Here is a 23711-nt window from a genome sequence, read left to right as displayed (position 1 = left end):
AAACCCCTCACCCTCCTTAATCCCCCCCCCCAAGACTTACCAAAGCTGGCCAAAAGTTCCGTGAGGGTCCGGGAGCGACGCGTGGGGAATCACGTGACGCCGCGTCACTCTGACGTGGCGCCGACGTCACGTGATTCCCCTCGGGTTCGCTCCCGGAACCCTCGTTGGGCTCAAAAGAAACTTTTGGCCAGCTTGGCGTCCTGCTTGGCGTCCTGACCCCGCTGGACCACCAGGGAGTTGTGGTAAGTCTTGGGGGGGGGGGATTAAGGAGGGTGAGGGGTTTAAATTTTTATTTGCACATATGGACATATACTCAACTCATTGAATTCTGTTTATGTCCATATTGACCGCAAATGGGACCCCCTTTGGACATATGGACATATGAACTTAAACTTTTGCTCTGCACATCCCTACTAAGTATCCTAGGTGAATGGCTGGTGCAAAGTAATGATATTTTTGACAGGGTCCCTACTCCAATTGTGGTTGAAAAAATACATCAATAGTTACAGGAATATCCGAGAAAGGAAGCAATGGTAGCACTGAATGAGGATTTTATTTATGACTTTAGAATTCCCTATGTTGGTCCTTCATGGAGGAAGGGTGAGATGTTTGGCTTCTATTTGATAACAGAAAGGTGGAAAGCTGGTCAAGAAGAATTGGGGGAAGAGTTGTAGTTGATCAGGATCACAGGTCCATTTCAGACACTTTTGTTTGAAAGAATTGTTTTCCCTTATAATTGTGCCAAAAAAGAAGCCAGCTTAATTTCATTTGATCCTTAATGTGTCTTTTCTTGAGGGGTACTCTGTAAAAAATGTTGCTCCTAGGGAATTTTGTAAAGAACACTATGTGTATTTTGACTCTATAGTGTAGCTGATTTGTAGTTGTGGGCAGGAATCCATTATGGAAAATGTGGTTATCGAGTCAGCTTTTTGTTTTTTTGAGTATGCATCCTGATAGTTTTCTACTGTTGGGTTTTCAATTTAGATTTGAGTTTGACAAGCATATGCCAATTGTTTACTCTGATTATTTGCATATTTTGAAATGTTCATCATGTTGGTGCATTGGGTAACTTTTCAAATAGAAGGATGCAGCAACATTGTGCATTATTTAGATTTTATTTTTTTGTAGGGTCTGGGTTTTAGAGGCCTGTAAGGAAATCATGAACAGTTTTTTTTATATGACAGGGAAGTTTGGCATCCCAATTGCAAAGAGTAAGAGTGAAGGGCCTGTGACTCAGTTGTTTTTTTATGGGTATTGAATTGGATTCCTTTGTAATGCTTTCTCACTTACCAGAGGCTAAAGATAAAGGAGTTGGTAGACAGTGAGTTGTTGCCCAAGAAGCTAACTTTGCAGTTGATGCAGTCATTGGTGGACTGTTTGAAATTTTCAAGCAGGGTAATGCCCATGAGTTGTATTTTCCTAAGATTTTTGTCTACAAAAATGGCATATATGCAGAAGAGGCACCATCATATAAGGGTCACTCTTCGTATTTGGAAGGATTTGCAAGTCTGATCTATATTTCTGGATAGATTCAATGGGGTGTTGGTTTGACAAGATGAGCCAGTAACCAGTAATGATTTGGAATTGATTTCAGAAGCAGCAGAGGGTATTTGTTTTGGGATCTACTATTAGGGAGCTTGGTTTGCAGCCTTTTGGCCAGAGTCATGGATGCTGGCTGGGAATACCAGGAATATTACCTTTTTGAAAATATTTTCTGTCATGGTGGCATTAGAGTTTTGGGGGAATAAGTTGCATGACAAGAAGGTCATATTCTAGTATGACAGTCTGGGTATAGGCAGTCAGCAAGGTATGTGTTAAGAGATGACTTGCAGGAATTTTTATTGCAATGCTTACAGCTGAACTTAACAGTTTGGGAAAGACATGTTCCTAGTGTGGATAGTGCAATGACTGATTTGCTTTCTCGTTGCAAATGGGAAATGTTCTGGAAGCTGGAACCAGAGGTGGACTTGCAGGGAGCGACAAATCTCAATTTCCTTTGGAGGCTTGGAACCTTGAAGCAAGGAGTCTGCTGTAAGCACCATTAGCTCCATCTGCATGGTCTGCATTTATCAGCAGGTATAGGAAAGTGTTGAATATTTTACTGTCAAAAGATTGGGATTGAAGTCCTGTATACAATGCATTGTTTATGGACTATATTACTTATGTGAGGTCATTAGGTTGTATCAGGGTTATAAATTTGGATCACATTGTGGATTTCTCATTGTTCTTCATAGTGCATGATTGGGGTTGTTTGCCAAATCAGTTTCTTGTTCAGCACTTGTTGACAGGTTGGTTGAAAGATATCAGATTGGTTTCCGATGGCAGGCTTACTGAGTTATTGGTGTGTGTTCGAAAGACATTGTTTGAGGTTTGGTTTTGAGGTTATGAGACTTGGCTATTTTAGAAGGCATTTGTCGGACTTTTTTGGGGCATTTTGAATCGGTGAGTTAGTAGCCAAAGCATCCGGTTGTGTAATTTGTATTTTTGGATCATATTATATTGAAAATGGATAAAATTTGCTAAAAGATATATTATTCTTTGATGGATCATGTGGGTAAAGGTATATGTTTGATAATAAAGGCAATAGTGGGTTTGGCAACCTGTCCAGTGACTAATGTGCATATGATTTTGTCTGTGCAACTTGTGGGAGGACAGCAATTTTTGCATATAGTGACAGCAGTCCATCAACAAAACATCAGTTTGCTGCAGTTTTGTGGAAAGTGTGTTAGCGGCGTCGGCCGCGGCAGGCCGGGACCGGGTGTCATGGCCGCCGGCCGCGGTCGGCCGCGACCGAGGCAAGACTAGGCGCAGCTTGGGCCATGAGTTTACTTACCCGGATCTCCGGGCCTGGTTGAGAGTGCCTGCAGGGCCAGGCAGCCCTTCCTCTCACTCCAGCGACTGCTGCCATTGCTGAGTCGGCAGCGTGGCTCCGCGGCGATCTGGCTCCTCCCCCTTTGCCTCTTAGGGCCGCGCGCTCGGCTATAGGATTCTCTTAAAGGAGCCATGACAGGAAGTGTCATGGCTCCCCCTGAAGCTCCTCCTCCGGCTTCCTGTACTTAAGGCAAGGGCTGGGCATTCAGTCCTTGCCTTGGTATTAAGGTTCCTGCCTTGAGTGGTTCCTGGCTCCTGGTTCTTGCTTCTTCGTCCATCCTTCTTCCCTGCTCCGTGGATTGATTCTTGGCTGCTGACTTCTGGACTGGTGGACGTGTCTTCTCTGGCTTGATCCTGGTACGGCTCTGGACTCTTCTCTGGCTTGACCCCGGTACGGCTTCGGACCCTTCTCCTGCCTCGATCCTGGTACGGCTTTGGACCCTTCTCCTGATTTGACCCTGGACTGGATTCGGACCTTGCTGAGGTATTGATTTCTGGACTGACTTTTGGACTCTTCCTGGATTCCATTCTCAGACTGTCATGACCTGCTGGAGGTGCCAGCCATCTGGAACCCACGACCTGCAGGAGGCGCCTGCATCCAGACCTCTTACAGTCTTCAGAAGATTCGCCTAAGTCCCAGCGGCCGGACCCCTACGGGCTCCTCCTGGGGGGGTCGCGTGCTTCCAGGGTGAAGTCTTCTAGCAAGTCTCTACGGTCCAAAAGGCCTCGCCCTTCGACGGTAGTTACTACCTCGAGACAAGGGTCCACTTTCATAACAAAGTGTTGGAGAGGCTTGGCTTGGATGTTGGGCATTATGGAAAGCATTCATTCCATATTCATATTGCCACTTCAACAGCTGTCAGATGTGGTTATGCGTTTGATTAGATGTTTGAATCATTTGTGAGGATTGAAATGGATGGGTTTGGAGCATGATACTGTTGTAATGATGGTTGCATTTATAGGTTTGTGGTGGGGTGGCATGAATTGTTTGATCATTGAGCAATCCTATGTGTTTTGGGTGCATACTGTAGGTATGCTCAGCAGGATCCATAAGGTCCACACTGGCACTTAATTCCCTCATCTGCTATTGCTGTAATTGCATTGTTTTTTGTTAGTCTTTTTGAGTGTCCCAGGAAAGCTCTGCAATCTCAGACAAGAATGGCCCAATTGCATAGGTTCCTCCAGTGTGGGCATGGGGATCAGATCCTTTACTGGAACCAATAGGGGGGTGCTGAAACCTAGAAGGCAGACACGGTATTTCACGAAAATAACCACACTCCCGGGACCTCTCCCGTAAACAAATGTCGATCTTGGCAGAGAGGGAGATCAGTGCATTGAGGAATGTGGGACTCTTTTGTCCAGTGAATTCATCCTTAATCTGAGCAGCCAGGCCCTTCCAGAATATGGCAGTTAGGCTCTCTTCATTCCACTGTAGCTCAGTAGCCAGGGACTGAAACTGAATGGAGTAATGCTCATCTGTCTGAGACCCTTATCAGAGATGCAGGAGGTTGGCTGCAGCAGAAGAGGACCTGCCCAGTTCATCAAAGACCCTCCAGTAAGAGTTAACTAGGTTATTCGATATCATGTTGTTCCTCTTCCATAATGGGGATTCCCAGGCCAGTGCCTGGCCAGTGAGGAGGGAAATGATGTAGGTTATTTTGCCTCAGTCAGACAGGAAGCTACCAGATTGTAGTTCAAAGATGATTTGGCACTGGTTCAGGAAACCCCTGCAAGTCTTGTGATCTCTGTCATAAATTGGTGGTGGAGAGAGGCATACTCCTGTCTCCATGGCCAAAGGTTGTTGAGCTGTGGGAACCTGCATCACAACTGGTGGCAACACGGTGAGCAGTAGGGATGTGAATCGTGTCCTCGATCGTCTTAACGATCGATTTCGGCTGGGAGGGGGAGGGAATCGTATTGTTGCCATTTGGGGGGGTAAAATATCGTGAAAAATCGTGAAAAATCGTGAAAAATCGAAAAATCAAAAAATCGCAAAACCGGCACATTAAAACCCCCTAAAACCCACCCCCGACCCTTTAAATTAAATCCCCCACCCTCCCAAACCCCCCCCAAATGACTTAAATAACCTGCGGGTCCAGCGGCGGTCCGGAACGGCAGCGGTCCGGAATGGGCTCCTGCTCCTCAATCTTGTTGTCTTCAGCCGGCGCCATTTTCCAAAATGGCGGCGAAAAATGGCGGCGGCCATAGACGAACACGATTGGACGGCAGGAGGTCCTTCCGGACCCCCGCTGGAATTTTGGCAAGTCTCGTGGGGGTCAGGAGGCCCCCCACAAGCTGGCCAAAAGTTCCTGGAGGTCCAGCGGGGGTCAGGGAGCGATTTCCCGCCGCGAATCGTTTTCGTACGGAAAATGGCGCCGGCAGGAGATCGACTGCGAGGCGCCGGAACCCTCGAGGTTCGAGGCGCCGGAACCCTCGCTGAACGACCTCCTGCAGTCGATCTCCTGCCGGCGCCATTTTCCGTACGGAAAATGGCGCCGGCCATACGCTTATGGCCGGCGCCATTTTCCGTACAAAAACGATTCGCGGCGGGAAATCGCTCCCTGACCCCCGCTGGACCTCCAGGAACTTTTGGCCAGCTTGTGGGGGGCCTCCTGACCCCCACGAGACTTGCCAAAAGTCCAGCGGGGGTCCGGAAGGACCTCCTGCTGTCCAATCGTGTTCGTCTATGGCCGCCGCCATTTTTCGCCGCCATTTTGGAAAATGGCGCCGGCTGAAGACAACAAGATTGAGGAGCAGGAGCCCATTCCGGACCGCTGCCGTTCCGGACCGCCGCTGGACCCGCAGGTTATTTAACTCATTTGGGGGGGGTTCGGGAGGGTGGGGGATTTAATTTAAAGGGTCGGGGGTGGGTTTTAGGGGGTTTTAGTGTGCCGGCTCACGATTCTAACGATTTATAACGATAAATCGTTAGAATCTCTATTGTATTGTGTTCCATAACGGTTTAAGACGATATTAAAATTATCGGACGATAATTTTAATCGTCCTAAAACGATTCACATCCCTAGTGAGCAGTGGCTGAAATGAAGTATCTACAGCTTGTATCAAGTCCAGGTAGTTGCATAGAGTTTGCACAGACCCAGTGAGCTACTGACCTTGCAAGGCTAAACCTTGCAAGAGCTGGAGTGCCAGTGAATCAGCAGAACTCATAGCCTCTGCAATCTTTCATGGGTTGGGGGTTAGTGAGCTCTTGATCCACTCTTAATTTGATACAGCCTCTCTTGTGCAGGCCTTAACAAGTGATAACTGATATGCCACAAGGCAAAATCTGACTCCGAGTGGTGATCAGGATATGCTGAAAGCAAGATAGCTGAGGTTGAGGCAGGCAAAGGACAAAGTGAAGTTGAGGTCCAGGCTGAGGTTGAGACAGGTGGAGGATAAGGAAAAGTTGAAATCCAGGCACGAGAAGTTAGTCCAAGGAAGATGCAGTAGGGAGATGGGAGTGGGTTGGGCAGGCTGGAACAAGGCAGGAAGGCATGGCAGACAAGATGAACAGAAGCTGGCAAAAAACGCAGGAAAAAGTCAGAAAGGCTGGGAGCACAGGAACAAGGAATAAAACAGAGACATGAAAAAGCAACCAGCACCACTAAGAGCAGGGGATCTGTTGCATAGGCACTGGGTGGTAGCTCTGAGCATTCTTTTATATTAGGCAGGATGTGATGTCATCAGTGCATGCAGAGATGGATTTAGGAGTTTGCCATCCCTAGGCACTGTTGCTGCTGTTGTGCCCCTCCCCCCAGTAAGGTCAGACAACAGAGAGCAGGAGGTGTAAGACACAATTCCACAATTTCCTGCAGCAGCCGAGGCATAGATTCTGTGGCAAAATCTGGAAAAATCTGAAGCACATTGGCAAACATTTCCATCTTCATATTATAAAAATTAAATAATTTTCCAACCTTGTTTGTATTTTATTTTTTTTTTTATTGGATGGGGAAAAGGGATCTTAAGTAATATTATAGGAAGGAGATCTCAGGGGTGGGCAGAAGAAAGGGGAGGGTTTAGGATCAGGGATGAGGAGAGGAAAGGAGGAGAACTAGGAATAAGGTGAGGAAAAGGTGAAAGAACTGGTGATAGGAGGGAGAAGTATAAGAAGGAAAGAGGACTGAGGATGGGGAGAAGAGGTAGAAAGGACTGGGGATGGGAAGGATGAGAGATGGGAAAGATCGAGAAAAGGTAGAAAATCTGAGATGGGAGGAAAAGAGGGAGAGGGAGGGAGGTTCTGGGATTGAGGAAGGGGGGAAATGGGTGGGTAAGTTCCAAGATCTGAAGAGAAGGGAGAGGAAAGAAGGGAGAATCAAGAATCTGGGGGATAGAATCTGAGATCATGGGAGAGGGAACTTGAATTGAAGTGGGTGGGATCAGTGGAAGGAAAGGAAGAAGGTATCCCTACTGTGATCTGGTCCTGCTCCCCCTCACAATGCCTCTCTATCCTCTCCATCTGGCACACACACACACACACCCCAGCATCAATCTCTTCTCTTTCTCTCACACCCACAAACAAACACTTCCCCCTCCCTCCATCTGATCCATTCTCATCCCTCAGCCTCTCTTCTCACCCCCAGTGATCCCCACTCTGACCCTCCTAATCTTTCCAAAATGATCCCCCTTGGCTCTCGGTGCTCCAGACTCAGCACTCCTCCCATTTTGTTTCCTCCATGCTGCCTGGAAAGGGAGGAGCTGGATCAGGAAGCAGAGGGATGTTCTCTGGCTGAGTGGAATTCAGCACAGCTGGAAGGCAATACATCTTCAACAAAGCCTGCTGGACCCCTCCCCCCAAGGCACAGGCCTAGTGTGGCTATTGAGAAATCCAGATCTGAGTGCATGTCACAGAAAGTCCAGGCTGCAGGACCCATAAAAGGGCTCAGAAGCTGCAGGAAATTCAACCAGGATCCTTGGATGCAGTGTGATGCCAGAAGCTATGCAGGAGGCGCTTCAGATTAGAGGTGAAGGGCGTTACATCTTTTCATTTTATGTAGGCTTGATAATGATTTGTCAAGTATTTCCTTGTCTTGTTGGACAGATTTATGTTGGTAATTTTCATGAATGCTTTATTTCATATGATGTAAATAAGTTAATATAGATTTAAAAAAAAAAAAAAAAAGAAGTGTCAGTACCAAGTGACAATTCTGTACTACATATGGAAAATCAAACAATTAATATCAAGTCACAAAGATACAATCAGAAACCAAGAAAACATGTCAGAAAGAAATAGAACTAGTCCCTGCTGTATTAGCTTAATTAAAAGAACTTCAAGCACATCTTGATATGGTGCCTGTACATATCACACCATAGGAGCTCCAGAAGGATGCTCTATTTAAGACAATGTAAGTATTATGAAGAACAAGTGGGTTTACGAATGAGGCTCAATCCTGTCATAAAATGTGCAAAACAAACCCATCTGAAGACATTACCCCTATATAGACCTAGTTTTAAACTTTTTGTGGGAAGGAGGCGCTAATCTCAGAGGGGTCCTTATTCAGCTGCTGAGTGGATAATTTACAGGGTCATTTACTAAATTGTGTTAAGGCGTTTTCGCATGCATTATGGCTTTTTCGCATGGGGAGGAGTCTGGGCAGGATTTCTGTAAAAGTGGGCTGGCTTCGCGAAGCCATAACGCACAGTTTTAATGTCGAAAATAACTACACCTTTTTCAATTGCATTAAGTTGTGCGATATCATACGTTATGCTCTCTCTCTCTCTCAGTTATCCAGCTAAATGGATTTTAAATATCTACCCCAGAGTTTTCCACTGGTGCCAGAGAATGCCACTGTGCCAGAGATAAATATCTGAGCAAAGCATTACTAGAAATTATATAAGGGAAAAGGAGCCATTTTTCTTGTTATTTAATCCCTGTTGTTACACTTCTACAGATAAGATAGATTGGACAGCCTACCCACTAAAGCAGAGAGTATATCAGAACAGAGGAAGAAAAGTAAAAGTAATTCAGGAATTTTCTACCCTCCCACATTAGTAGAAAGATTTACCCATGAACTTTGCCCCAACAAGTGAAAGTTATCTCAGGAAAACTACCCACTCACATGCACCTGCTATTTTCCTTGGATAGTTTCAATGAGAAAATAAATATTGGTATACTTTTGAAAATTGAAAAGTATATTCATTGAGTGCAAGTTGCTCCTTAATCCCACTCCCCAGGAAAGCCCCCCATCGCTGGAAGTAGTTACACATGGAGTGGTACAGAGGGAATTTTCAAAAACCCATTTATATGGGTAAAACACTGTTTTACTAGCAGACATGTTTGGCCACCATCACAGGCATTTTGCAAAACTGAGGCCATAATGTACAAAAGATTTTTTCAGCTACCATTCTTAGCATTAGCATTGCCTTTCTTTCTTTGAAGATCTTACATTTTTTCCAATTAAATTATTTAGTAATAGACCCTTCTTTAACCAATCCCTTGCTAAAAGAGTTGATTTTTAGATTACTGTCTTGAATTTCATTTTGGTAAATACTTAACAGATGTCATTGCTTTAAGAATTCACACAAATATTTAAGATGTTGGTAGAAATATAGCTGTCACTATTAGGAAGAGACTATTCTGCACAATGGCTGCATATCAGCTACACAGTTCTATATTCAGGCAAAATTATATAAAGAAAGAATAGTATACTCTTTGCTGTTGTTCTCAGAGAACAAAATATACAGTGCAATATACTCTGTGCAGTAAATTCACCAAACTGCACTTATAATTAAAAATTAGAACTTTGGAAATAATTAGAATGTTTACTCTCAAATGATATTCATGCTCTAGAAAAGAAGTCCATTTGACTGTCTGTGGCTTTGTTTGGTATATATCTTCTGAATCATTCTTTGATTTTCTAGACATTTTGATTACTCACACAAATACAAACACACACATACACTTGAAGTGTACTTTATATTGAAGATTCAAGTTCATCTCTCCTTTTAACATTTCCCTTCAGGGCAGTGCACATAGAACGTAACTCTGACTTTTGACAAAACCTTAGCTGAACAAAATGTAACAAGCATTGAGCAGCATTTTCTATTCTGACAGATACAGCATCAAACTATTTGAAGTCTGTTAGCTGGTCATGGATAATGGTGCATCCTGGGACCATTGTCATCCCTGTCAATAAAATGGCCTAGGGGAACATCTAACAAAGCTACCTTTTGATTCACCATTTTTCCTCCCTTCCCAAGACATTAGTAAGCTTATGGTCAGCTAGGTCACTTTATTTCTTCCTGATGTGCCTTGATAATAGCATCATGTCTAACAAAAAGTTTTGACAGACTGTTGATGTGTGTTTCTTTGGCTCCTCTGTTGTTTTCCATGCTGTTTCAATGTCAAACAAGCTTTGAAAGCTTCTGATTATGTTTGAATGGACTGAATTTGATAGTATTTTTATTTGTTAATACAATTAGCCTCCATGGAATTGATCTTGGGATTCCAAGTTAATTTTTAAGTATTAAGGGAAACCACAAGAGCCATGTCACATACTTTACAATTTTTCTAGGTTGTATTTTGAATATAGGTATGACACTGGCGGGGGTGGGGGTGAAATGGCTATCTACTTAATTACAGAAAAAATATCCACTTATTGTGGGTAACTCAGCCCCAATATCCTATATACTAAAGTAATGATATGGAGAAATATTGCATGATAATATGTTCATGGTAACATGCAATACCACCTTGTATTAAACTTAGCTAGCACAAAGTCAGTAATAGCAGGAAATAAGCATAGAAATTAGATAAAGTGACTGCAGCAACCTAACCAAGGGTTCACCAATCCCTTAGAAAAAGCATAAAAGTGTGACTAGGAAAGCCTCTTGTATCCATTGCTTTGATAAGATTTTAGAGAACTACTAGAGGGCAGAGATAGAGAAGGAGGAGGAAGGAGACATGTAAGAGAAGGAGGAGAAGAAGGAGACATTGAAAAAAAAAAGGAGGTAGGGGAGAGACAAGAGTAAAGAAGTTAGGGGAGAAGGAAGAAGCATTAGGAAGGAAGAGATGAGTAAGTGGCTTAACTGGTAGTATACACTGCAACTTAGATCATGCATTCAAAGCATCTTTTTTCAATGACAAGAAAAATAGGATCATAAGAACATAGGGACTGCCATGCTAGAGCAGACCAAGGTCCCTTGAGTCCAGCATTTTATCTCTGACAATGATCAATCCAAGTTGCAAGGATCTGACAGATCCCATAAGTAGATCTAATTACTGTTACTCACTTCAAGAGATAGCAATAACGTTCTTTAGTCTACCTGGCTAATAATGTGTTATGGACCTTTCCACCAGGAACTTGTCCAAATCTCTTTTAAACCATCTTTCAAAATGGCATCAACCAGCATTTGCCCCTATCATGTGATAGGGAAAAGACTCGTTGGTGCTATATGAAAGATGGTATTGACTGGGTCAGAGATAGGGGACACATCAGAGCCCACCAGACACCGAGGATTACTTCAAAATGTATGGGGGTATTGGAGGCCCACTAGACCCCAAAAGGTTTTTCTATATGGGGGGGGGGGGGGAGTCCAGGGGATTGCCTAGGGTGAGGAGGCCATTAGAAACCAGTGATTTCATCTATGGAAGTTGAAGGGGTCTGAGGAGTGGAAAGCTGGATGCCTTGGAGATTTGGAATGGGGGTTTGAACCAGAAGATTATTTTTATGGAAAGAGGAGAAGCATTGCCAAGCAACTTTAAATGATTTTTTTTTACTTTTGTCCTGGTGGTGGGATGGGTGGGGTTCTTGCTAGACTCCCCACAGTGGGATTTTTCACTTTGGATGGGTGAGAGTTTTTATCTTATCTTTATCTTTTATCTTTAATAAGATTTATGAATCACCTATATCAGTACTCTAGGCGATGTATAAATAAAACATTACAAAAAATACAAATAAAGACAATCACAAAACAAATGATGTCTAGTCTTAAAAATTTGCAGGGGTACCATAAAAGTCCATAATCAGGAAAATGATTCATGCTAGCAAATGTTCAAAGTCCCAAAAAGGCTAATAGTAAGCCTGTTAAATAGCTAAGTTTTCAACAAAGTTTCAGGCTGAATGGGCCTTTAAAGAATACTGTGGGAGTATCAGGATGTGTGGTAGCATCCAGATGCTCCTGTGGAAAAATATCTATTCCTTTTCAATTTTCATTAAAATAACCAGGCTTCCTTTATTTTTGGCAAGTCATATTATTTTATTAGCATAGGATTACCTATGCATTAGCTGCTCTGCATCCATTTGTAAATTGCATGCATATAAATGCATGCAAAGCAGCTAACTTAAATAAAGCCAGATTTTTAACCCAAATATCATATGATATCACTGCAATATATGTATATCACATGATAAACAGCCTTTTGCATGCAATAAATGCTGTTTTTTTATGCATTAAATCCTTATCGTGACTTAGCAAATCTACCCCTTAGATTGTAAGCCCACTGGGGATTGAGAAATACCTGTAGTATCTGAATATATTCCACTTTGAAGTGTCATGAAAGACAGAACACAAATGTAAAAATTAAAAAGTTAACTATATCGCCAATAATTTTATTTTTATGAATGGCTTCTAGGGATGTGCAGAAGAAAAAATAAGAATTTCAGTTTGTTCATTTGTTTCTTTGGGACCCAAATTTATTTCATTAGTTTCAAAACAAAAAATAAATGTGTTTATTCATTTCATAAGTTTATTTGTTTGCCATTAAAAGCAATGGGGGAAGCATGGCAGTGTATTCTGAGCTCCAGAATAGTGATTTGCTTATCAATTCTAATGAAATTTGTGGGAGGAAATCATAAGAAGGGGAGAAGAATTGCAAGGTACTTAGACTGTGGCAAAGTGGCATCAAAAGTGGCATAAATAGCCTAAGGCTCCGCAAAGGAGCATTGGAAGGAGTTCTCCAAAACACCGTGAGAGCAGCAATGAAGCAGCAAGATGATGAACCCCCAGAGTGCAAAAAGAGGACACCAGCAATAAAGACATGACATTTGATGGCATAAGAGAGGCAAAGTGGCATCAAAAGTGGCATCAACACTCTAAAGCACCATGAAGGGGGAACAAGGCAGAAGATATGGCAGGAAAAATCCCAAGGTACTGATAAAGGGACCGATAATATTAAAAATTGTATAAGATTTCGAAAGCATATGAGAGGGGACCAGCAGTGACCTAAGATTAGCAAGAAGACCTCAAGGTATAAGAAATGGAGTATATGAGGAAAGTACAGAGGCAGAAAGAAGTTAAGAACCCCAAGGTGTAAAGTCTGTACATGGCAGCAAGGGGCAGCAAGGGGCATAGCATTAAGGAAGAGTGCCATGGGAGATGCCAGTCAATCAATTCATGCATATAGACAACTAGAGAGGGGACTTCCTCTCCCTGTAGAAGTATGGCTGCACTTGGATGATCTACCAGTCCAGTAGCATATGCTTGTATCATGTTGTAAGCCATGCTTGTCATAGCTACCCACAGACGCAATACAATGGAATTGTAAATGGGTCATGAAATAAATTACGATTCATGGAGGGATGCAGCAAGGGTGCAGAAGAAAGGATAGTCAGGTCCAGAGCAAAAGATGGCAAAATGGTGAGTTCCATAGAGGAAGAATGATATTAAAAGCCTGAGGAGTGTTTCAGTAAGTTTGCAAGGCAATGTATATCTAGGGCAAGATGATAAGTGGGCAAGTACTGTAGTGGAAGGGGGTTTGGAAAGAACCTTAAACACAGCTGGAGTAGTGGAGGAAGCAGAGCAATGCAGTGAGAAGGGTAGCCATAACACCCCCAAAAATGTTTGCCAGTTCTTGCACATGCACAGAGCAGAGGAGCGAGTGGGCACCATAATGTGGCAAGAATGGCTTGGAGCAGCGGTGGCAGCAGTGGTATTGGTTCATACTTTTTAAAAACTGGAATGTTAGGAGAAAAGCAATGAAGTGAGAAGTGTAGCTGTAGCATCCCAAAGCTTGGGGTTGTCAGTTTCATACATCATTTGTAAGATGCCTCTGCAAGCAGCAAACTTAGCATTCTTAAGGACTGCAAAGTTTATTTGAAATTACTAAGGAGCCTGAGCCTTTCAAAGACTGTTTTGAAATGGGCAAGATTTGTGAACATAGTCATAAAAGTGCATTTAAACTTGAGAGCTGGTGTGCATCTCCAGAAGCAGACATTATATTCTACATTGTATGAGACATTCTAAGCAACATTCCAGAGGGGATTGAAGGGTAAAGTTTTTCTTTTTGAGGATGATACCTAGATCTGTAACAGAGTTGACAGACCTGAAGAAGTAGAAAGAATGAAAAGTGATTGAGGAAAGCTTGAAGAATGGTTGAAGAATTGATAGGTAGAATTTGATGCCAAGAAGGTAGAGACATGGATCAGGGGTGCATTAATCCAAAAGAGTTTATGCAATGGGGGGGTAGGGGTCTTGTTTGGTAATCTGAAGGCATGATGCAATGTGGCAAGGCAGTAGGTAAAGCCAGAAGGATGCTTGGCTCCATAAAAAGAAGGATAACCATAAGAAAAAGGAGGTGAGAATGGCTTTGAAGAGGACCTTTGCTGAGGCCTCAATGGGACAGGAAAATTGTGCTGTGTCTCAAAAAGGAACGGGGACAGGACTGGGATCTGGAAAACGGTGTCCGGGGCGCCTGCTGTTTGTAGCCGCGGTAGTGACGCTGTGCCCGGGACCGAGATCTGGAGGGAGTAAAAGACCTGAAGTTTCGCTGGCAGTCCTCTGGCAGCTGGTGGACCGAATTCTCCCCCAGGGACTTGATGATCTGGTCTAGATCTTCACCGAAGAGGAACTTGCCCTTGAAAGGAAGAGACCCTAGACTGGACTTGGAGGAGGTATCCGCCAACCAGTTGTGAAGCCATAGGAGGCACCGTGGGGACACCACTGAGACCATAGATCTTGGCAGGACATGGAACAAATCATACAAAGCGTCCGCCCTATAAGCTATGGCGGACTCTAGATGGTCCGCCTGTTGTGCTTCCTCGGGTGGTAAGGCCTGCGAGGTGAGAAGCTGTTGGACCCAGCGGAGGCTCGCCCTCTGCGCCAGGGAGCTACAGATGGCAGCGCAAATCCCCATGGCCAAGACCTCAAAGACCCTCTTGAGGTAGACCTCCAGCTTTCTATCCTTGGTATCCCGCAGAGCTGTGCCACCTGTCACCGGTATAGTCATCCTCTTGGTCACCGCTGACATCGCCAAGTCCACCTTCGGGACCTTAATCAATTCTTTGCTATGGTACGGTCCATAGCAAAGAGACCAAAATGGTGTGGAGTGTGTATTGGAAGACATAGGAGGAGAGGCTGAAGGATCTAAGTGCATATCCTGGAGAAAATGAGGTGCAGGGGAAGATATTATTGAAAATTGCACACTTGGAAAGGTATGAATGATACACCAATTTAATATCCTTCCCAGGGAGACAACTCGCAGAAGGGATGACACAGAATTAGCCACAGTGGTACGCTTGGGGACATGGCAGGCTGAAGCTGAAAAGTCAGTCTCCAGTGGTTGTGGTTGGAGCAAGACAGGCTGATGTAGGATACATCAGACCACAGTGGTTATGGTTGGAGCACAGCATGCTGAAGATGGAAGTCTCCGGACACAGTGGTTATCATTGGAGCATGGCATGCTGAAGCTGCATGTGTCAAGCCACAGTTTTGTCATTAGGGACATGGCTGGAGGCAGCAGGAGGAGGCATACCCCAGTGGGGAATATTTCAGGATGAAGAAGGAGGAGTCAACCTCAGTGTTGTTTGGGACATGCTGGATGTAGCAGGATGTGTCATGTCCATTGTATATTCCATTGTATATAGTAATTTATCTTCGTTCTCCTCTCTTTTTTCCTTCTCCCAGTTAAGGCATCCTTGTTATAATGTAACTTTTATGCTCCTTTAAATTGTCACTTGTTAATTGGTTGGTTATAGTTCTGCTTAGTTCGATGTAAACCGAGTTGATTTGATTTGTATCAAGAAAGTCGGTATATAAAAGCCTTAAATAAATAATAAATAAATGTCCCACTGATGGTATATGGGGCAAGGCAGTCAGATGGTGTCAGTTGATGTTGGACACAGTGGTGAAATATAGGGCAAGATAGGCTGATGATGTCAGTGCATGGTGTCCCTGTTTGTTGTATATAGAGCAAAGCAGGCAGATGGAACCAGTACATGTTGGACTCGGTCATGGAATATAGGGCAAGGCAGTTAGATAGTGTCAGTGCATGTTGGCCCCATTGCTGTTTTGGAGACATGGCAGGAGGAAGCAGGATGTGCATGGCACAACTAGCAGTGTTGGAAACATAGTAGGACTCTGGATTTAGTGTGTTATGGTCTTTGGACTAGCATCTCGGGCCTGGGAGGCAACAGCAGTATCAGGCCTGCTATTAGACGCCATCAACATAGGGCCATCAACATGCAAATGCATGTTGATGGCCCTATTAGGTATTCATGCGCAATTCAGAAAGTAAAATGTACAGCCAAACCGCCCATTTTACTTTCAGAAATTAGCGCCTACCCAAAGGTAGGCGCTAATTTCTTCCGGCACCGGGAAAGTGCACAGAAAAGCAGGAAAAACTGCTTTTCTGTGCACCCTCTGACTTAATATCATGGCGATATTAATTCGGAGGTCCCGAAGAGTAAAAAAAGTTAAAAAAAAAAAAAAAAAATTGGAAGTCGGCCGGCGGCTGTCGGGTCAAAAACCGGATGTTCAATTTTGCCGAGGTCCGGTTTCAGAGCCCGTGGCTGTCAGCAGGCTCAAGAACCGACGCCGGCAAAATTGAGTGTCGGCTGTCAATCCCGATGACAGCCGCCACTCCTGTCAAAAAGGAGGCACTAGGGACGCGCTAGTGTCCCTAGCGCCTCCTTTTGCCCGTTTTTACCGCCGGGCCTAATTTAAATACTGAATCGCGTGCACCACTCTCCTGTGGACTTTACTGAATCGGCCTGAATATGTTAGCAGGAGTGTAGCCCAGCTGGTTATGTTGCGGACACAGCAGGCAGATGTAGTCACTGGATGTAGCTGAATGCTGGATGTAGGCCCCATTGCTGTTATTTAAGGGATGGTAGGCAGACAGGCATAATAGCTACAACATCTTTACATTGCTTTCATTCATCTTGCCACTCACTTGGCAAATCTGGAAAACCAAGCAAAGGCAGATTGATTTTCAGGAGCACTAGATATTACATCAAGTGTGGTGACAACCTTGAATGATAAGGGCTCAAAATATTCCCTGTCACTGAAAAGACTCTTTCACTAGGCACATTCGGTGGGCCAGAAAAATAGTGCTGAGCCACTATTTAGCGAGCATATAAGTGGGGTTCATGGACATAGGTCCTGACAAACTGAAGACTAGTAAATCACCAGGCCAGATGGTATACACTCCAGAGTTCTGAAAGAACTAAAAAATGAAATTTCAGACCTATCTCAATTAATTTGAAACCTATCATTAAAATCATCCGATGTACCTGAAGATTGGAAAATGGCCAATATAACTCCTATATTTAAAAAGGGATTCAGGGATGATCCAGGAAACAATACACTGATGAGCCTGACTTCAGTGCTGGGAAAAATCACAGAAACTGTTATAAAGAATAAAATCACAAAACATTTAGATAGACATGGTTTGATATGGCATAGCCAACATGGATTTACCAAGGGAAATCTTGCCCCACAAATCTCCTACATTTTTTTGAAGGGGTGAATAAACATGTGGGCAAAGGTGAACCAGTAGATGTGGTATATTTGGATTTCCAAAAGGCATTCGACAAAGTCCCACATGAGAGGCTTCTAAGAAAACTAAAAAGTCATGGGATAGGAGGTGATGTCCTTTTGTGGATTGCAAGTTGGTTAAAAGACAATAAACAGAAAGTAGGATTAAATGTTGAATTTTCCCAGTGGGAAAAGGTAAACAGTGGAGTGCCTCAGGGATTTGTACTTGGACTAGTGCTTTTTAATATATTTATAAATGATCTGGAAAGGGGTATGACAAGTGAGGTGATCAAATCTGCGGATGACACAAAATTATGCAGAGTAGTTAAATCTCAAGTGATTTGTGATGAATTGCAGGAGGACCTTTCAAGACTGGAATATTGGACTTCCAAATGGCAGATGAAATTTAACATGGACAAGTGCAAAGTGATGCATATAGGGAAAAATAACCCTTGCTGTAGTTACACAAAGTTAGGTTCTATCTTAGGAGTTACAACCCAGGAAAGAGATCTAGGTATTATAGTGAATAATACATTGAAATGTGCTGTGGTGATCAAAAAAGCAAAGAGAATGTTAGGAATTATTAGGAAGGGAATGGGAAATAAACAGAGGATGTCATAATGCCCCTGTATCGCTCCATGGTGAGACTGTACCTTGAATACTGTGTGCAATTCTGGTCACCACATCTCAAAAAGGATACAGCTGCACTGAAGAAGGTACAGAGAAGGGTGACCAAAATGATAACAGGGATAGAACAGTTCCCCTATGAGGAAAGGTTAAAGAAGTTAGGGCTGTTCAGTTTGGAAGAGAGATGACTGAGGGGGAATATGACAGAAGTCTACAAAATCATGAAAGGTCTTGAACAAGTTAATGTAAATCAGTTATCTACTCTGTCAGATAATAGAAGGACCAGGGGGCACTCCATGAAGTTTGCAAGTAGCTCAAATAGAAGAAAAATATTTTCACTCAGTGCATAGTTAAGCTCTGAAATTCATTGCCAGAGGATGTGGTTACTGCAGTTTGGATAAGTTCCTAGAGGAAAAATCCATAAACTGCTATTATGGTAATAATTAAGCAATAGTAGCTTGTGATTTCTCTAATGTTTGGGTACTTGCCAGGAACTTGTGACTTGAATTGATCAGTGTTGGATGGAAACAGGATACTGGGCATGATGGACCCTTGGTCTGACCCAGTATTCCATATCTTATGTTATGTTCTTAGTCTCTCTATCAACTTATTTTCCAAAGAATTTGGACAGCACAGCACCTCAGCTCTCATTCCCTCTTCCAGTTAAAAACATTCCAGCTTTTTTAACAGGATGTTTAGTACTATGGGGCAACATCACCCAAGACGGCACTTCTGGCACTCAACTCTTCTTTGACATATTTTAAGGGCTTCAGGATTTTTACAAGCTGTCTCATGACTGCCCAATCATGATGCCCTAGGGGACACTGGTCACCTATCTCCATTTCCATAGAAAGATTATGTAGGGGTGTCTACTGCTCCACTAGCCACTGCAGCATCATGTAGGTGGAATGAAATGCTTGTGAGGCATCTCTAAATCATACTACTTGAATGAGACACTTGAATGAGTTGCTTGTTAAGCGTCTCTAAATCATCCTGCTTTTCATGGAGGAGTTGCCCTGCCTTCACACTTCTGTGGATGTACCCAACTATGAACCCCCACTTAGCATAGTAACATAGTAATGACAGCAGAAAAAGACCTGATGGTCTATCCAGTCTGCCCAGCAAGTTTCTTATGATAGTAACTGCCACTCTTTACTGGCTGCCCCCATGTTTCTGTTCAAGATATTATCTGCCATTACATGAAGTTTACTCCAAAGTCTTATGCTAAGTTTAGCAATATTTAAAATCTAAATGAAGCAACTGACATACCCATTACAAATTTGTTTTTACAGGGGGAGCAGCTTTCACGATAATTTAGACAATGTTGTTTGAATGTGTTTTGCTTTTTGGAGGTGGCCATTAAAGCGGTCCTGTGCTTTATCCCTACTTTCTGCATATAAGTATCCAAGAAAACAAATTGGAAACTGATCAATTATGCTGATAAGCAGAACAAACATTGGAGATTGGTGTAAAAGGGATTCTTTATTGGTGGTAGCCCGACTCTGGCCGAGTTTCGCTCATAACGGAGTTACCTCAGGGGCTGTACCAATGGTTGCTTATATTATCTCACTTTAATAATATGGAAACTTCACACCAAAACAATTGGAATAGTCCGACTACGTGAGTAAGACATATACCGCATTAACAGTGGCATTTTTCTTGAGAAAATATCATCACACTTAAAAGAACTATTTGTTTGATCCATATTGAATCAGCATTATCACTATTCCAATTGTTTTGGTGTGAAGTTTCCATATTATTAAAGTGTGATAATATAAGCAACCGTTGGTACAGCCCCTGAGGCAGCTCCGTTATGAGCGAAACTTGGCCAGAGTCAGGCTACCACCAATAAAGAATCCCTTTTACACCGATCTCCATGGTTTGTTCTGCTTATCAGTATCCAAGGACATAAAAATTGGGGCCTAGCATTGGCTGACATCTGAATCTAATTCCCCTTTTTTCCCCCTGCCATCAAAGCAAAGAGCGCTGTTGCAGTTACATCACAAACATCCGATTCCCTATGCCTTCTGTAAAGGGTAGTAACTGCCACTCTGTGCAGATTACTCCCATGCACCCTTTCTTCATCTCCAACCTCTAGTACTTAGGGTTCCACAGTGTTTTTCCCATACCATTTTGAATTTGTTTACTTTTTCATCCTCACCGATTTTTCTGGTAGGGCATTCCAGGAATCCACCACCCTCTCCATGAAGAAGTATTTCCTGATGATGGTTCTGAGTCACCCCTCCTGGAGTTTCATTTTATGACTCCTAGTTCTATAGTTTTCTTCCTGGGTATATATATTTAGATCCTTCAGCTTCTTCTCATAAGTATACCGATACAGACCTCTCTCCATTTTGGTCACCCTTCTCTGGATTGCCTCCATCCTGTCCTTATCCTTTTTTTAGATATGGACTCCAGAACTGAACACAGTACTCCAGATGAGGCTTTACCAAGGACCTGTACAAGGGCGTAATCACCTCCTTTTTCCTGATAGTTCATCCTCTCTCTATGTAGCTCATCATTCTTCTGGCTTTAGCTATCGTCTTGTCATATTGCGTCGGCACCTTCAGATCAACAGCCCTTTTGTTTTTATATTCTTTTATTAAAAAACAGTGACTTAGACTAGCAAGGATTCTTAACATTTTATGTAACTAGGAAAAATATAAAGAGATATCAAACAGTGCAAGATAATGCATGTATTAAAAACCTTTAAAGATCTTTGGGCTGATTGCCTAATTTTCTTGCTCCTAGTTTTATTTATTTTTATTTATTTATTTATTGTTTTTGTTATACCGAGTTTCATGATAGGCATCACATCAACCCGGTTTACAAATAACAAGGAGTGTAAAGCATAACGTAACGTAAAAAACAATATTTTCAATAAGAACCTTGAACTTTAAATACAGTGAATCAGAAAAAGGGAGAGGGAAAGTTACAAAAAACAAGGAAAATAAACTTGGGATGGAAGGGGAGAAATTGAACAGCACAATATTTACATTTCAGCCTATTGATACATTAGAATAGCAAGTGAAAAAATAAGACTATGAAACTTTTTTTTTTTTTAGTTTTCTTTCTTAGTTTTTTAGTTTTTTTAGTTTGTTTTTTTTTAGTTTTTTTAGTTTTTTAGTTTTTTTTCTTACCTGATATGGGTCATAAACAGAAGCCAAAGTCTGGACCTTTTCTCGCAGCCCATCCAATGTCTCCTCTCTTGGGTCCAATGGACACCCATGTCAGCAGTAAATTCACACCAGGGATCCAGCTATTGGGAGTGAGGGAGGGGAATTTGAGCAATCTTTTTTCCCAGGCTCTTTGTCACCATTGAGCCTGGTGCAGAGAACGCCACCTGGTAATCCTGCAGCTGCTAGAATCTCTTGAGTACCATTGGGTGCATCGATAGATGATGCAGTCGGGCCAGCGACTCCAGAGGGAATGGTGTGGAAGGCTGTGAAGCAGTTAGTCCTGCAAGTGTTTCAGGATCACTGGGCGAAGTAATGGTTGGAGCTTGCAAACTGGGGAGAGATGGAGTTTCTAATGGCAGAGAACTGCCTAAGTTTCAATTGATATTTCAGCCATTCTTCTCAGTAAGGAGACCTTCTTTTTCCTTGGAAGCCATTTGGGATGCCATTGTACATTTTGGGAATTCTATATTTCAGCAATTGTCTGCTCTAGTACAGAACTGTTTTGGATTGGAAAGGCATGTTCAAGCTTTAACTAATACTACTACAGACTTGGGTCAGCAAATTATGTCTGTTCAATCAGAAATTAATGTTGTTAAAACAACTCAAGAGGCTGTTATTAAAGAAAATTAAAATCTTGCCTTGAAAATGGAAAATTTTGAAAATATTGTCAAGAACAAAAGTCTTAGGTTTATAAAACTCCTCAAACTCCTCAAATTGCCTTTGGTGCCTCCTAGAGAGAATTTTAGGAGGTACCTTATTGAGTGAGATTTTTCATGTTCCTGAGAATGCTATTCTACCTGTTTGTAAGATGTTTTATTTGCCATCTTTTAAGAGGAGCTCTGGTGAAGTACAAGGAGATGCCAAAGTGGCTTTGGAACCTTTTGATGGTGCTATATTGGATGTATCAGCTTTGCTTGAAACTTTGGACACAGAATTGGCTAATATCGCAAGATTCACTTGCAATGTCTCATGTTCCTCTTGTGATTTAACTTTGAATAATTTTGTAATAATAGAAAATCTTATTACCTCATTAGTTGTTCCCATCTCTGTCATTTATAAATATATTTAAAAAAAAGCAGCAGTCCCAGTATAGTTCCCTTTCTTCATTCAGAAAATTGACCATTTAGCCCTACTCTCCGTTTTTTATCTTTTAACCAGTTCTCAATCCACATTGCCTCCTATTCCAAGACTTTATAATTTCCTCAAGATTAATAACAAATGACTATATCATGAAATCAAGAGGTCAATAAGAACAAAATATGAAGAAACCACATATACATTGAACAATTTCTGAATAAGAACCTATGTGAAAGAGCACATCTGAGCCACATGTATGCCACCAAAAATAAATATGTAAAAAGAACACAAGGCCAGGGGAGTTTTCAAGATGACTGCCTGAGTGGACAGGCTGCTTTGTCACTCCTTTTGTTGTTTGAAGATTTTACTTTGCTTTACGTTTTCCCTATTTTTGATATGGGAAAGAAACAGAAGGGTAAAATTGTTGGTTCACTTACTATTAGGCAGGTCCAATGGATCATCTCATCTCCCGTGTACGGGACATGGCTCATAGAGAGTGGAGTGGTGACTCAGAAGGGTCCTTGGCTGCCTCCCTAAGACCATGTACTAAAACACCCCCACTACCATTGGATAGGAAGTCCATTGGGGAAAGAAGCCTTTGCTGATGAGAGAGAGAGTCCTTTTCGATTGCTCACTGTTAGACTATGTTTCCTGATTTGGATGAGTTTCTGGATGCACTGGTGGCTGGGAGAATGTTGGAAGGTGCAGGATTGTCTCTGCCCTAGTCTGCTTTGCTGGAGGCAGCTCTAGAGAGAAATCATGGATCCTTATTAGAAAAAAGAAACATTCCTGGGGCAGAAGAAGGACCTTCTCTGGAAGGTAAAGGCACTAATGGGAATTTGGTAGCAGAAGTTTGAGAAAATAATTTCTGGTCATTTAGGAGCCCAATTGAATCTCTTACAGGGATTTGCTTCTAATATTAGTACTATTTGCATCATTGGCAAACTTTTTTTCAAAGTCTCTGTTGGCCTTCCTATCTACTGTTTTACATCTAACTTGCCAGTGATCATGCTCCTGATTTATTATCATTTAGATTTGCTTTCCATTTTTCAAATGATGCATTGTTAGCTTTAACTGTCTCCTTTACCTTACCATTAAACAACACTCACAGACATTTGATCTTCCTTTGACCTTATTTAATGCATGGAATATATTTAGAGACCTTTGTTTTCATTTTTTATTTTATTTTCCTCTGGACTTTATTAGTATTTATTAGAGCAAACCAAAATGGGAGAAAAATCAGTCAAAAAAAATTACTCATTTTTT

The sequence above is a fragment of the Rhinatrema bivittatum genome, chromosome 6, assembly GCF_901001135.1.
Source record: "Rhinatrema bivittatum chromosome 6, aRhiBiv1.1, whole genome shotgun sequence".
Taxonomy (NCBI): domain Eukaryota; kingdom Metazoa; phylum Chordata; class Amphibia; order Gymnophiona; family Rhinatrematidae; genus Rhinatrema; species Rhinatrema bivittatum.
This window is presented reverse-complemented; position numbering follows the sequence as displayed.